This window comes from Dipteris shenzhenensis, chromosome 32 (assembly GCF_047967505.1).
Source record: "Dipteris shenzhenensis isolate YYH24624 ecotype China chromosome 32, Dip_SZ_1.0, whole genome shotgun sequence".
Taxonomy (NCBI): Eukaryota; Viridiplantae; Streptophyta; class Polypodiopsida; order Gleicheniales; family Dipteridaceae; genus Dipteris; species Dipteris shenzhenensis.
In genome coordinates, this window is record NC_141627.1 from 7,734,324 (window position 1) to 7,751,185 (window position 16,862).

A 16,862-nucleotide genomic window follows, 5' to 3' on the forward strand; every position below is an offset into this window, starting at 1 on the left:
CCTTGAACATGCTTGGTATTTTATGGAGCACAAATCAAAGTATTTTTGGGTGATCACTCCTAAGAATGTGTCAAGCATGAAATATTCTCCAGAGGCATAAGAAATGGTGGCATGGTCTCAAACATCAACATTAAAGAAAACAATTTGATAGAAGTTCTGTGCAAAGGAAAGAATGACGAGGTGGTTTACAAGTTACGAGTTACACAGAAGCACTTCTTGAAGCCCTTACCAGATTCAATTGAGGGATCCCAAGAATTACTTAGAACATCTATTTCATTAATTTTGGACTTTTTGTGTTGTTTTTGGACGAAGCCCAAAAATCCTTCCCAAATGAAAACTTTACTTTATGAAAATATCCTTTCCAAATCAAAATTTTACTTTCTAAAAAGTTTCTTCCCAAATCAAAAGTTCACTTTGTGGCACTGTCATATTCACATAAAAATATTGTTTTTTCAATCTATACTTTTGCACCAACATGCAAGAATTTGAAATAATCCTATATTAGAAATTCTAGCTATATCTAAGTTATTTGTTAATTTAATTATTTTTAATATTTTTCCTTGACGTTTTTCCTTCCCAAATCAAAAGTTCACTTTGTGGCTCTATCATATTCACATACAAATATTGTTTTTTCAATCTATACTTTTGCACCAACATGCAAGAATTTGAAATAATCCTATATTAGAGATTCTAGCTATATCTAAGTTATTTGTTAATTTAATTATTTTAAATATTTTTCCTTGACGTTTTTCATTGACGTGATAAATTTATAAATCCATGAAAGGAGACTTAAATATTTCATGAAAATAACATTGTCACTCGGCAATATGCACAAAATTTAACAAAACTTTTGATAAATAGAAAGAAGACATGATGCCATAAGACCAAAGAGGGATAATAGCAATTGTAGCTTTATGTATATGATTACATTGAGAGACGTTGCTCTTAGCTAGAGTCTTTATATCCAAAATGATATAGATTGAACATATGTTTACAATTTAAATTGTTGCTCTTAAAGAGCCTCAATTCGTGCCATCTGCATAATTTGACACCCCATTGTCTTATTGCTCAATGTCACGACAGTCCCTTGCTAGTTGCCATCTGCATAATTTGACCTAGGCTTGTCTTGCCAAGCCTTGCCCCTTGGGTGCATTGACTCCCCATTGTCTTATTGCTCAATGCGATAGTCCCTTGCCAGGTGCCATCTGCATTAACTCCCTGTTGTCTTGCCAAGCCTTGACCCTTGGGTGACATCCAGTGCAAAATACAGGTGCCATCTGCATTAACTCCCACAAGTTATCTTGCCAAGCCTTGCCCCTTGGGTGCATTGACTCCCCATTGTCTTATTGCTCAATGTGATAGTCCCTTGCCAGGTGCCATCTGCATTAACTCCCTATTGTCTTGTGGCAAGCCTTGACCCTTGGGTGACATCCAGTGCATATTTTGACTCTCATTTGACATACGAGGTGATGACTCTGATTATAATTGTCTTGGATTGGCTCCTTGCCTAGTACCCAAATAAAATCCTTCTGAATCAATGGACTTCAATACAAAGCTTTAATCATGGACATTCTTCATTTACGCTATCTCCTTCTACTTCCTCCATGGCGAGCATCCTTAAAAATTCGTGTATATGCAAAATAGTTTGCTGTGGTATTTTTATTTTTCCTTCTACCTCATATCCCATGTGCTTCTTTGATTTCTTTGCCAAGACACTATGATTGTCTCCGTCGAAACTTGAGAGACTGCTTCATCATTTGGGACCCACTCCTTCATTATACAATTAGTATATAATGTGTTGTTATCCATATTCTCCTTCCTGCCCTTTGGCTCATACCATACCGCTATAAATGTTGTAGCTCTCCCTTGGTCATCTCTTTGCACATCAACTACTTTTGCAACCCAAAACTTCACATTCTCATATTCATCATCCGATGGCCGACAAACCACAACAAAACAATCAACCTCTATATATACTTGTGGCATAAACTCTCTCTTCTTCGGTCCACAATATGGACGTGGGAGTAATGATACAAAATCATTTTCAAAGACTGGAGCTGGGCGCAAATCGTTATGAACATTTGGCCAAAACATATTGCATTCTTCCTTGACATCCTTTGAGTCTCGCATTCTCTCAAGGTCCTTTATTAAATTTCGTGTCTTGTTAATTACAGTGGTAGTGTGTTCTCTCCAAGTAGGCTTCGAATCAGGATATCTCCGGAGCATTTCCTCTTTGTATGTAATAAATGCTTTTAATCCATCTATTTCACAATTAGACCTCTCATTAAATTCTTGTATAGGAGCCCATGTTGGATACCTTTCCTTGCTGGGAATTGAAGTTAAGAGACTGTAAGGTTCTTCAGGTTCCCATTTTGTATCATGAGAATACTGTTGCCATTGCATTACAGGTTTTTCATCTTTTTAAAAAAAACGAAAGTAGTGTGGATTGGTATGACCTGTCAATGCATCACCACCCGTTTGTATGAAAGGTAGAATGAAGCTCTTCCAATCATACATTCTTTCGAGCCTCTCACATACTGTACTTTCCTTACGACCACCAACTTGCCTGCCACATCTTCTTATTAAGTCATCTATTGTCTCCACATCCTTGCATTTAAGCTCCCTTGAGACTGTGCTAAAAACCTAATCGATATCCTCATGTGTATGCCCAACATACAAAAATCCACATTCGACCTCATTGAAGATTCGATGAGCAACTAGCATGGAGCAGAAGGCAAACATGAGTACATTCTTATTTTCTCGCCAGCAATTATCAGCTTGTATTCTCAAAGTCGGTGGTAGGCGACCTTTTTCTACATGTACATTGCGAATTGCCTTCATAATAGATGTTACAACTTGATTGCTATCATGTAGATGCAAGGAATCAATCCATATATCTGCAAAGAACTTAATTCCATGCACTAACACTCCACATAGATGTGTCTTTAGAAAGTGCTTTCCTTGTAATTTAGGTGGAGTGGCAACAAAACGAGGCAATGTTGTTGTATTTTGATCCATGCCATCTACAATAAGGCACATGTAGTCATCAGGATGCGAAATAGCTTGCTCCTTCCAAAATGCATATTTTTGTCTGGAATGTCGAATAAGGTCATGATGAGATTTTCGGTTTTTTTTGTATAATTCCCTTTGATTTGGACATGTTGCACTCTCAATCGCTCGCTTTAAATCATCACAGACATTGCACTTTGACATTTTTTGCCTCCTTGGGATTTTAACATATCCAAAGTTCTTCTTCCAAAGAGTATACAAAGTATGAGAAGAAGCTACGGCATCCCCTCTTTGCCTTTGCTTTTCTGCAATAGAGTCAAATACTTTGAGCTTTGTCAAGCCCATTGGAAGGTGCATTTCAGTGATCGCGTCACCGTTAGGGAGTTTGGTAAATATATGGGGTTGAGGCAAAGCATTTTCATGTATGAAGTCTTGCAAAATTGCTGCTGCCCTGACAGTTGAGATTCTTGATTTGAACCTTCCTCTATTACCGTGAATGCTAAATTTGTTGCCGCCCTTTGCCTTGGTGACTAAATCCCAATATGTACCATGGGATAATCCAGTAATATTGCGATATGCCTTATTGCAAATCCTTTTTCCATTTACGAGAGGTTTTACCTTTTGTCTTGAACTTAGCCTTTTATTGCCATTCTGAAGAAAGCAAGAGAGACTTGTGAGAAGGTATTCATTTCTTTCGCTTCCCCTTCTTTGCCACACGTGTCCTCTACATTCCCTGATGTCTGCAAGATCAATGAAGCGCATACATCTTCGCTTGCAACATAGATATCCCAATGCATTTAACATGTTCTCCTCCTTCATTACTCTCTTCCTCTTTGGTTGCTTTTGTGGATCTGCCTGGATTCTCTTTCTCTTCATGCATATGTATGACCGTTTTCGTTCCTCGTGCACATTGTTATCTGTATTTATGCACTTCTTCTCCTCACATTTGTTTGTAACCAAGCATCCATGATTGGTCGTTGCATCCTTGTTCATATCACAATCAAAGTTAAATACTGAATAATCCTCTGTTGATCTCATCCTCATTTTTAACATACTCTTAGGACCATTCAATGAATTCAATATTCTACGAGAGTATTGAGAACCTTGAAACTCTTCCACTTCTGAGAGAACATCACTCATTGGGACATCTTGCATGGCTTTCACAAATCCACAACCTTGATTGACACCAGGTTTGTTAATATGCATGAACTCATCCACACTTGACAAGACATCGCTATTGAAACCTTTGCCCTTCTCACTGTGCAAGAATTCATCCACCCCAGATAAGGCTTCGCTTCTAAAATCATTTTGTTTCTTGGAACCAATGAACTCATCCACTAAGATGTCACTTCTATAATTGAGTATATTGAAATCATCCACATTTGAAGTGATAGAGCCTGGCACATGGGCACGCTTTTTAGGTCCTTTGATATTGTAGTATGCGTTGTCTTTATCATTGAAAACCACGTGCCTCTTTCTCATGTTTAAAAATTGCATGCTCCATCTCATATTCTTGCCTACCTCATAGTAGGGATCACATAAGGATGTTATGTTATCAACCATACCATCATCAGTGACTTTTAGAATCCTCATCTGCGCAAATGACCATTGCTCCACTTGTTCAAATCCCAATACTTCACCTTCTGCTACAATCTTATTTGCAAATGATCCTCGGGGGGCTCACTCATCATATGTAACCCTATCACGTGAGTTCAACAGAAGGATTTTTCTTATTTCTAAAATTTACAGAAATAAATATACATAAGGGAATATTTAAAATAGTTTTGGAAAAAATTTACAGATTTGTATAGGAAAGGGGTACATTTTATTAATGAAATTTTTTACAGATAAGGGACTTTAAATATAGGCCTTGAACGCACGTGATATAGAGGGTTTATACATAGTGACCCCCCCGAGAAATGATCTCATTTGTAAAATGTCCCCTATAGTAAAATCCAAGGTGGTGCACTTTGTATTCTTGATAATGTCTGTTGCATAAGTCTCATCTTTGTCCCATGCTATAAATGATTTGTTGGATGTATTGTACGGCATAACATCTCCAAGTGTTTCCATATCTCCACATTTATACTTTAGCTCAACATGTGCGCTAAGAATCTTTGATATAGTAACTGCTACCTTATCTTCGCCAAGTCTTCAAAAGTGGCAAAGTGAATTGGGATCACTATCATGGATTGTAGCAAATGCAACTACTTCTCTTTTGCTACATAAAATCACATCCATCCCTGGAACAAAATCTATAGCCATCTCCTTTGTGAGAGTCCTTCGCAAGCAAGCTGCAGTGGCAACAATTACATAAATATTAGTCTCTTTTTAATAATCTACTTATTTATTATAATTTTTAATTAGTACTTAATTTATTAGTGGGAGAAGTTATCCAATCAAGTACTCATCAGATGGACATGCCAAGTTATCCTTTGCATGGTCAATCAAGCATTAAATACTATTTTTGCTCTAGTGTCATGCACATCCGTAAAAAAACATGAGCCTACTAGGTACGTTATCCAATCAAGCACTAATGGGATGCGGGTGCCACTTTGCATGTAAGTCAATTCCACCTAGTTGAGGTGTACAAAAAGTGTTGTGCCCATCGGATATGCTTTGCATGGTCCATCGAGCATTAAATACTATTTTTGCTCCTGTCATGCACATCCATAAAAAAAACACGCTGCTAGGTGTCTTATCCGATCAAGTACTTATGCGATGGGAATGCCACTTTGCATGTAAGTCAATTCCACCTAGTTGAAGGTGTGTGCAAAGTATTGTGCCCATCCAATATGCTTTGCATTGTCGATCAAGCATAACACACTATCTCTGCCTTACTGTCATGCACAACCATATAAAAACACGGCCATAGGTATGTTATTCAAATAAGTACTTATCAGATGGGGGCTCCACTTTGCACGCAAGTCTGTTTTAACTACGTTGAGGTGCGTGCAAAGTATTGTCACCCTCAGATATGATTTGCATGGTCGATCACGCATTATACACCATTTTTTCCCTAATGATATGCACATTCGCACAAAAACACGCCATTAGGTGTGTTATCTGACCAAGTACTTATCGGATGGGTGTGCCTCATTGAGAATATTTCAATACCACCTAGGTTAAGGCATAAAAAAAGTTTTGTGCCCATTGGATATCCTTTGCATGGTCAATCGAGCATCAAATACTATTTTTACTCTAGTGTCATGCACATCCGTCAAAAAACACGCTGCTAGGTATGTTATATGATCAAGCACTTATGGGATGGGCGTGCCACTTTGCATGTAAGTTGATTCTACCTAGTTTAAGGTGTGTGCAAAGTATTGTGCCCATCGGATATGCTTTGCATTGTCAATCAAGCATAAAACACCGTTTTTGTCTTAGTGTCATGCACATTCGTCAAAAAACGCAGTCCTAGATGTGTTATTTAGACTAGTACTTATCGGATGGGGGCTCCAGTTTGCACGCAAGTCTGTTTCAACTAGGTTGAGGTGTGTGCAAAGTATTGTCACCATAGGATATGATTTGCATGGTCGATCACGCATTATACACTATTTTTTCCCTAGTGGTATGCACATCCGCAAAAAAACACGCCCTTAGGTATGTTATTTGACCAAGTACTTATCGGATGGGTGTACCTCTTTGACAACATTTTAATAACACCTAGGTTGAGGTATAAGAAAAGTATTATGCCCATCGGATATGCTTTGCATGGTCGATCGAGCATTAAATAACATTTTTGCCTTAGTGCCATGCACATCCGTAAAAAAACACGCAGCTAGGTGTGTTATCCGATCAAGAACTTATGCGATGGGAATGCCACTTTGCATGTGAGTCAATTACACCTATTTGAAGATGTGTGCAAAGTATCGTGCCCATCCGATATGCTTTGCATGGTTGATCGAGCATTAAATACCATTTTTGCCTTAGTGCCATGCACATCCGTAAAAAAACACGCTACTAGGTATGTTATCTGATCAAGCACTTATGCGATGGGCGTGCCACTTTGCATGTAAGTCAATTATACCTAGTTGAAGGTGTGTGCAAAGTATTGTGCTCATCGGATATGCTTTGTATTGTCGATCAAGCATAACACACCGTTTTTGCCTTAGTGTCATGCACAACCATATAAAAATACGACCATAGGTGTGATATTCAAATAAGCACTTATCAGATGGGGGATCCACTTTGCACGCAAGTTTGTTTCAACTACGTTGAGGTGCATGCAACGTATTGTCAACATCGGATATGATTTGCATGGTCGATCACGCATTATACACCATCCTTTTCCTAATGATATGCACATCCACAAAAAAACACGCCATTAGGTGTGTTATTTGACCAAGTACTTATCGGATGGGTGTGCCTCATTGAGAACATTTCAATACCACCTAGGTTGAGGCATACAAAAAGTTTTGTGCCCATCGGATATCATTTGCATGGTCGATCGAGCATTAAATACTTTTTTTACTCTAGTGTCATGCACATCCGTCAAAAAACACGCTGCTCGGTATGTTATCCGATCAAGCACTTATGGGATGGGCGTGCCACTTTGCATGTAAGTCTATTCCACAAGTTTGAAGGTGTGTGCAAAGTATCGTGCCCATCGGATGTGCTTTGCATGGTCGATCGAGCATTAAATACCATTTTTGCCTTAGTGCCATGCACATCCGTAAAAAAACACGCTGCTAGGTGTGTTATCTGATCAAGCACTTATGCGATGGGCGTGCCACTTTGCATGTAAGTCAATTACACCTAGTTGAAGGTGTGTGCAAAGTATTGTGTTCATCGGATATGCTTTGCATTGTCGATCAAGCATAACACACCGTTTTTGCCTTAGTGTCATGCACAACCATATAAAAACACGGCCATAGGTGTGTTATTCAAAAAAGTACTTATCAGATGGGGGCTCCACTTTGCACGCAAGTCCGTTTTAACTACATTGAGGTGCGTGCAAAGTATTGTCACCATCGGATATGATTTGCATGGTCGATCACGCATTATATACCATTTTTTTCCTAATGATATGCACATCCCGAAAAAAACATGCCATTAGGTGTGTTATCTGACCAAGTACTTATCGAATGGGTGTGCCTCATTGAGAACATTTCAATACCACCTAGGTTAAGGTGTACGAAAAGTTTTGTGCCCATCGGATATGCTTTGCATGGTCGATCGAGCATTAAATACTATTTTTGCTCTAGTGTCATGCACATCCGTCAAAAAACACACTGCTAGGTATGTAATCCAATCAAGCACTTATGGGATGCGCGTGCCGCTTTGCATATAAGTCTATTCCACCTAGTTGAAGGTGTGTGCAAAGTATCGTGCCCATCGGATATGCTTTGCATGGTGGATCGAGCATTAAATACCATTTTTGCCTTAGTGCCATGCACATCCGTAAAAAAACACACTGCTAGGTGTGTTATCTGACCAATTACTTATCGGATGGGTGTGCCTCATTGCGAACATTTCAATACCACCTAGGTTGAGGCGTACGAAAAGTTTTGTGCCCATCGGATATGCTTTGCATGGTCGATCGAGCATTAAATACTATTTTTGCTCTAGTGTCATGCACATCCGTTAAAAAACACGCTGCTAGGTATGTTATCCGATCAAGAACTTATGGGATGGGCGTGCCACTTTGCATGTAAGTCGATTCCACCTAGTTGAAGGTGTGTGCAAAGTATTGTGCCCATCGGATATGATTTGCATTGTCGATCAAGCATAAAACACCGTTTTTGCCTTGGTGTCATGCACAACCATGAAAAAACACGGTCCTAGGTGTATTATTCAAACTAGTACTTATCGGATAAGGGCTCCAATTTGAACGCAAGTCCGTTTCCACTAGGTTGAGGTGTGTGCAAAGTATTGTCACCATCGGATATGATTTGCATGGTTGATCACGCATTATACACCGTTTCTTTCCTAGTGGTATGCACATCCGCAAAAAAACACGCCCTTAGGTATGTTATCTGACCAAGTACTTATCGGATGGGTGTGCCTCTTTGACAACATTTTAATACCACCTAGGTTGAGGTATGAGAAAAGTATTATGCCCATCGGATATGCTTTGCATGGTCGATCGAGCATTAAATACCATTTTTGCCTTAGTGCCATGCACATCCGTAAAAAAACACGCTCCTAGGTGTGTTATCCAATCAAGCACTTATGCGATGGGAATGCCACTTTGCATGTAAGTCAATTCCACCTAGTTGAAAGTGTGTACAAAGTATTGTGCCCATCAGATATCCTTTGCATGGTCAATCGAGTATTAAATACTATTTTTACTCTAGTGTCATGCACATCCGTCAAAAAGCACGCTGCTCGGTATGTTATCCAATCAAGCACTTATGGGATGGACGTGCCACTTTGCATGTAAGTTGATTCTACCTAGTTGAAGGTGTGTGCAAAGTATTGTGCCCATCGGATATGCTTTGCATTCTCGATCAAGCATAAAACACCGTTTTTGCCTTGGTGTCATGCACAACCATGAAAAAACACGGTCCTAGGTGTATTATTCAAACTAGTACTTATCGGATGGGGGCTCCAGTTTGCACGCAAGTCCGTTTCCACTAGGTTGAGGTGTGTGCAAAGTATTGTCACCATCGGATATGATTTGCATGGTTGATCACGCATTATACATCGTTTTTTCCCTAGTGGTATGCACATCCGTAAAAAAACACGCCCTTAGGTATGTTATCTGACCAAGTACTTATCGGATGGGTGTGCCTCTTTGACAACATTTTAATACGACCTAAGTTGAGGTATAGGAAAAGTATTATACCCATTGGATATGCTTTGCATGGTCGATCGAGCATTAAATACCATTTTTGCCTTAGTGCCATGCACATCCGTAAAAAACACGCTGCTAGGTGTGTTATCCGATCAAGCACTTATGCGATGGGAATGCCACTTTGCATGTAAGTCAATTCCACCTAGTTGAAGTTGTGTGCAAAGTATCGTGCCAATCGGATATGCTTTGCATGGTCGATCGAGCATTAAATACCATTTTTGCCTTAGTGCCATGCACATCCGTAAAAAAACACACTTCTACGTGTGTTATCTTATCAAGCACTTATGCGATGGGCGTGCCACTTTTCATGTAAGTCAATTCCACCTAGTTGAAGGTGTGTGCAAAGTATTGTGCCCATCGGATATGCTTTGCATGGTCGATCGACCATTAAATACTATTTTTGCTCTAGTGTCATGCACATCCGTAAAAAAACACGCTGATAGGTATGTTATCCAATCAAGCACTTATGGGATGGGCGTGCCACTTTGCATGTAAGTCAATTCCACCTAGTTAAAGGTGTGTGCAAAGTATTGTGCCCATCGGATATGCTTTGCATGGTTGATCAAGCATTAAATACCATTTTTGCCTTAGTGCCATGCACATCCGTAAAAAACACGCTGCTAGGTGTGTTATCTGATCAAGCACTTATGCGATGGGCGTGCCACTTTGCATGTACGTTAATTCCACCTAGTTGAAGGTGTGTGCAAAGTATTGTGCCCATCGGATATGCTTTGCATTGTCGATCAAGCATAAAACACCGTTTTTGCCTTGGTGTCATGCACAACCATGAAAAAACACGGTCCTAGGTATGTTATTCAAACTAGTACTTATCGGATGGGGGCTCCAGTTTGCACTCAAGTCTATTTCAACTAGGTTGAGGTGTGTGCAAAGTATTGTCACCATCGGATATGATTTGCATGGTCGATCTTGCATTATACATCGTTTTTTCCCTAGTGGTATGCACATCCGCAAAAAAACACGCCCTTAGGTATGTTATCTGACCAAGTACTTATCGGATGGGTGTGCCTCTTTGACAACATTTTAATACGACCTAAGTTGAGGTATAGGTAAAGTATTATGCCCATCGGATATGCTTTGCATGGTCGATCGAGCATTAAATACAATTTTTGCCTTAGTGCCATGCACATCCGTAAAAAAACACGCTGCTAGGTGTGTTATCCGATCAAGCACTTATGCGATGGGAATGCCACTTTGCATGTAAGTCAATTCCACTTAGTTGAAGGTGTGTGCAAAGTATCGTGCCCATCCGTAAAAAAACACGCTGCTAGGTGTGTTATCTGATCAAGCACTTATGCGATGGGCGTGCCACTTTGCATGTAAGTCAATTCCACCTAGTTGAAGGTGTGTGCAAAGTATCGTGCCCATCGGATATGCTTTGCATTGCCGATCAAGCATAACACACTGTTTTTGCCTTAGTGTCATGCACAACCATATAAAAACACGGCCATAGGTGTGTTATTCAAATAAATACTTATCAGATGGGGCCTCTACTTTGCACGCAAGTACGTTTTAACTACGTTGAGGTGTGTGCAAAGTATTATCACCATCGGATATGATTTACATGGTTGATCACGCATTATACATCATTTTTTCCCTAATGATATGCACATTCGCAAAAAAACACGCCATTAGGTGTTATCTGACCAAGTACTTATCGGATGGGTGTGCCTCATTGAAAACATTTCAATACCACCTAGGTTGAGGCGTACGAAAATTTTTGTGCCCATCAGATATCCTTTGCATGGTCGATCGAGCATTAAATTCTATTTTTACTCTAGTGTCATGCACATCCATCAAAACACACTGCTAGGTATGTTATCCGATCAAGCACTTATGGGATGGGCGTGCCACTTTGCATGTAAGTCAATTCTACCTAGTTGAAGGTGTGTGCAAAGTATTGTGCCCATCGGATATGCTTTGCATTGTCGATCAAGCATAAAACACCGTTTTTGTCTTAGTGTCATGCACATTCGTAAAAAAAACGCAGTCCTAGATGTGTTATTCAAACTAGTACTTATCGGATGGGGGCTCTAGTTTGCACGCAAGTCCGTTCCAACTAGGTTGAGGTGTGTGCAAAGTATTGTCACCTTCGGATATGATTTGCATGGTTGATCAAGCATAACACACCGTTTTTGCCTTAGTGTCATGCACAACCATATAAAAACACGGCCATAGGTGTGTTATTCAAATAAGTACTTATCAGATGGGGGCTCCACTTTGCACACAAGTCCGTTTTAACTACATTGAGGTGTGTGCAAAGTATTGTCACCATCGGATATGATTGGCATGGTCGATCACGCATTATACACCGTTTTTTCCCTAGTGGTATGCACATCCGTAAAAAAACACGCCCTTGGGTATGTTATCTGACCAAGTACTTATCGGATGGATGTGCCTCTTTGAAAACATTTTAATAACAACTAGGTTGAGGTATTTTTGCCTTAGTGCCATGCACATCCGTAAAAAAACACGCTGCTAGGTGTGTTATCCGATCAAGCACTCATGCGATGGGAATGCCACTTTGCATGTAAGTCAATTCCACCTAGTTAAAGGTGTGTGCAAAGTATCGTGCCCATCGGATATGCTTTGCATGGTCGATCGAGCATTAAATTCCATTTTTGCCTTAGTGCCATGCACATTCGTAAAAAAACACGCTGCTAGGTGTGTTATCTGATCAAGCACTTATGCGATGGGCGTGCCACTTTGCATGTAAGTTAATTCCACCTAGTTGAAGGTGTGTGCAAAGTATCGTGCCCATCGGATATGCTTTGCATTGTCGATCAAGCATAACACACTGTTTTTGCCTTAGTGTCATGCACAACCATATAAAAACACGGCCATAGGTGTGTTATTCAAATAAATATTTATCATATGGGAGCTCCACTTTGCACGCAAGTCCGTTTTAACTACGTTGAGGTGCATGCAAAGTATTGTCACCATCGAATATGATTTGCATGGTCGATCACGCATTATACATCATTTTTTTCCTAATGACATGCACATTCGCAAAAAAACACGCCATTAGGTGTGTTATCTGACCAAGTACTTATCGGATGGGTGTGCCTCATTGAGAACATTTCAATACCACCTAGGTTGAGGCGTACGAAAAGTTTTGTGCCCATCGGATATCCTTTGCATGGTCGATCGAGCATTAAATACTATTTTTACTCTAGTGTCATGCACATCCGTCAAAAAACACGTTTCTAGGTATGTTATAGGATCAAGCACTTATGGGATGGGCATGCCACTTTGCATGTAAGTAGATTCTACCTAGTGGAAGGTGTGTGCAAAGTATTGTGCCCATCGGATATGCTTTGCATTATCGATCAAGCATAAAACACCGTTTTTGCCTTGGTGTCATGCACAACCATGAAAAAACACGGTCCTAGGTGTATTATTCAAACTAGTACGTATCGGATGGGGGCTCCAGTTTGCACGCAAGTCCGTTTCCACTAGGTTGAGGTGTGTGCAAAGTATTGTCACCATCGGATATGATTTGCATGGTTGATCACGCATTATACACCGTTTTTTCCCTAGTGGTATGCACATCCGCAAAAAAACACGCCCTTAGGTATGTTATCTGACCAAGTACTTATCGGATGGGTGTGCCTCTTTGACAACATTTTAATACGACCTAAGTTGAGGTATAGGAAAAGTATTATACCCATTGGATATGCTTTGCATGGTCGATCGAGCATTAAATACCATTTTTGCCTTAGTGCCATGCACATCCATAAAAAAACACGTTGCTAGGTGTGTTATCCGATCAAGCACTTATGCAATGGGAATGTCACTTTGCATGTAAGTCAATTCCACCTAGTTGAAGGTGTGTGCAAAGTATCGTGCCAATCGGATATGCTTTGCATGGTCGATCGAGCATTAAATACCATTTTTGCCTTAGTGCCATGCACATCCGTAAAAAAACACACTTCTACGTGTGTTATCTGATCAAGCACTTATGCGATGGGCGTGCCACTTTTCATGTAAGTCAATTCCACCTAGTTGAAGGTGTGTGCAAAGTATTGTGCCCATCGGATATGCTTTGCATGATCGATCGACCATTAAATACTATTTTTGCTCTAGTGTCATGCACATCCGTAAAAAAACACGCTGATAGGTATGTTATCCAATCAAGCACTTATGGGATGGGCGTGCCACTTTGCATGTAAGTCAATTCCACCTAGTTAAAGGTGTGTGCAAAGTATTGTGCCCATCGGATATGCTTTGCATGGTTGATCAAGCATTAAATACCATTTTTGCCTTAGTGCCATGCACATCCGTAAAAAAACACGCTGGTAGGTGTGTTATCTGATCAAGCACTTATGCGATGGGCGTGCCACTTTGCATGTAAGTTAATTCCACCTAGTTGAAGGTGTGTGCAAAGTATTGTGCCCATCGGATATGCTTTGCATTGTCGATCAAGCATAAAACACCGTTTTTGCCTTGGTTTCATGCACAACCATGAAAAAACACGGTCCTAGGTATGTTATTCAAACTAGTACTTATCGGATGGGGGCTCCAGTTTGAACTCAAGTCTATTTAAACTAGGTTGAGGTGTGCGCAAAGTATTGTCACCATCGGATATGATTTGCATGGTCGATCTTGCATTATACACCGTTTTTTCCCTAGTGCTATGCACATCCGCAAAAAAACACGCCCTTAGGTATGTTATCTGACCAAGTACTTATCGGATGGGTGTGCCTCTTTGACAACATTTTAATACGACCTAAGTTGAGGTATAGGTAAAGTATTATGCCCATCGGATATGCTTTGCATGGTCGATCGAGCATTAAATACAATTTTTGCCTTAGTGCCATGCACATCCGTAAAAAACACGCAGCTAGGTGTGTTATCCGATCAAGCACTTATGCGATGGGAATGCCACTTTGCATGTAAGTCAATTCCACTTAGTTGAAGGTGTGTGCAAAGTATCGTTCCCATCGGATATGCTTTGCATGGTCGATCGAGCATTAAATTCCATTTTTGCCTTAGTGCCATGCACATCCGTAAAAAAACACGCTGCTAGGTGTGTTATCTGATCAAGCACTTATGTGATGGGCGTGCCACTTTGCATGTAAGTCAATTCCACCTAGTTGAAGGTGTGTGCAAAGTATCGTGCCCATCGGATATGCTTTACATTGTCGATCAAGCATAACACACTGTTTTTGCCTTAGTGTCATGCACAACCATATAAAAACACGGCCATAGGTGTGTTATTCAAATAAATACTTATCAGATGGGGCCTCTACTTTGCACGCAAGTACGTTTTAACTACGTTGAGGTGCGTGCAAAGTATTATCACCATCAGATATGATTTACATGGTCGATCACGCATTATACATCATTTTTTCCCTAATGATATGCACATTCGCAAAAAAACACGCCATTAGGTGGATGGGTGTGCCTCATTGAGAACATTTTAATACCACCTAGGTTGAGGCATACGAAAAGTTTTGTGCCCATCAGATATCCTTTGCATGGTCGATCGAGCATTAAATTCTATTTTTACTCTAGTGTCATGCACATCCGTCAAAACACACTGCTAGGTATGTTATCCGATCAAGCACTTATGGGATGGGCGTGCCACTTTGCATGTAAGTCAATTCTACCTAGTTGAAGGTGTGTGCAAAGTATTGTGCCCATCGGATATGCTTTGCATTGTCGATCAAGCATAAAACACCGTTTTTGTCTTAGTGTCATGCACATTCGTAAAAAAACGCAGTCCTAGATGTGTTATTCAAACTAGTACTTATCGGATGGGGGTTCTAGTTTGCACGCAAGTCCGTTTTCAACTAGGTTGAGGTGTGTGCAAAGTATTGTCACCTTCGGATATGATTTGCATGGTTGATCAAGCATAACACACCGTTTTTGCCTTAGTGTCATGCACAACCATATAAAAACACGGCCATAGGTGTGTTATTCAAATAAGTACTTATCAGATGGGGGCTCCACTTTGCACGCAAGTCCATTTTAACTACATTGAGGTGCGTGCAAAGTATTGTCACCATCGGATATGATTTGCATGGTCGATCACGCATTATACACCGTTTTTTCCCTAGTGGTATGCACATCCGCAAAAAAACACGCCCTTGGGTATGTTATCTGACCAAGTACTTATCGGATGGATGTGCCTCTTTGACAACATTTTAAAAACAACTAGGTTGAGGTATAAGAAAAGTATTATGCCCATCGGATATGCTTTGCATGGTCGATCGAGCATTAAATACCATTTTTGCCTTAGTGCCATGCACATCCGTAAAAAACACGCTGCTAGGTGTGTTATCCGATCAAGCACTTATGCGATGGGAATGCCACTTTGCATGTAAGTCAATTCCACCTAGTTGAAGGTGTGTGCAAAGTATCGTGCCCATCGGATATGCTTTGCATGGTCGATCGAGCATTAAATTCAATTTTTGCCTTAGTGCCATGCACATTCGTAAAAAAACACGCTGCTAGGTGTGTTATCTGATCAAGCACTTATGCGATGGGCGTGCCACTTTGCATATAAGTCAATTCCACCTAGTTGAAGGTGTGTGCAAAGTATCGTGCCCATCGGATATGCTTTGCATTGTCGATCAAGCATAACACACTGTTTTTGCCTTAGTGTCATGCACAACCATATAAAAACACGGCCATAGGTGTGTTATTCAAATAAATACTTATCAGATGGGGCCTCCACTTTGCACGCAAGTCTGTTTTAACTACGTTGAGGTGCGTGCAAAGTATTGTCACCATCGGATATGATTTACATGGTCGATCACGCATTATACATCATTTTTTCCCTAATGATATGCACATTCGCAAAAAAACACGCCATTAGGTGTTATCTGACCAAGTACTTATCGGATGGGTGTGCCTCATTGAGAACATTTCAATACCACCTAGGTTGAGGCGTACGAAAAGTTTTGTGCCCATCAGATATCCTTTGCATGGTCGATCGAGCATTAAATTCTATTTTTACTCTAGTGTCATGCACATCCGTCAAAACACACTGCTAGGTATGTTATCCGATCAAGCACTTATGGGATGGGCG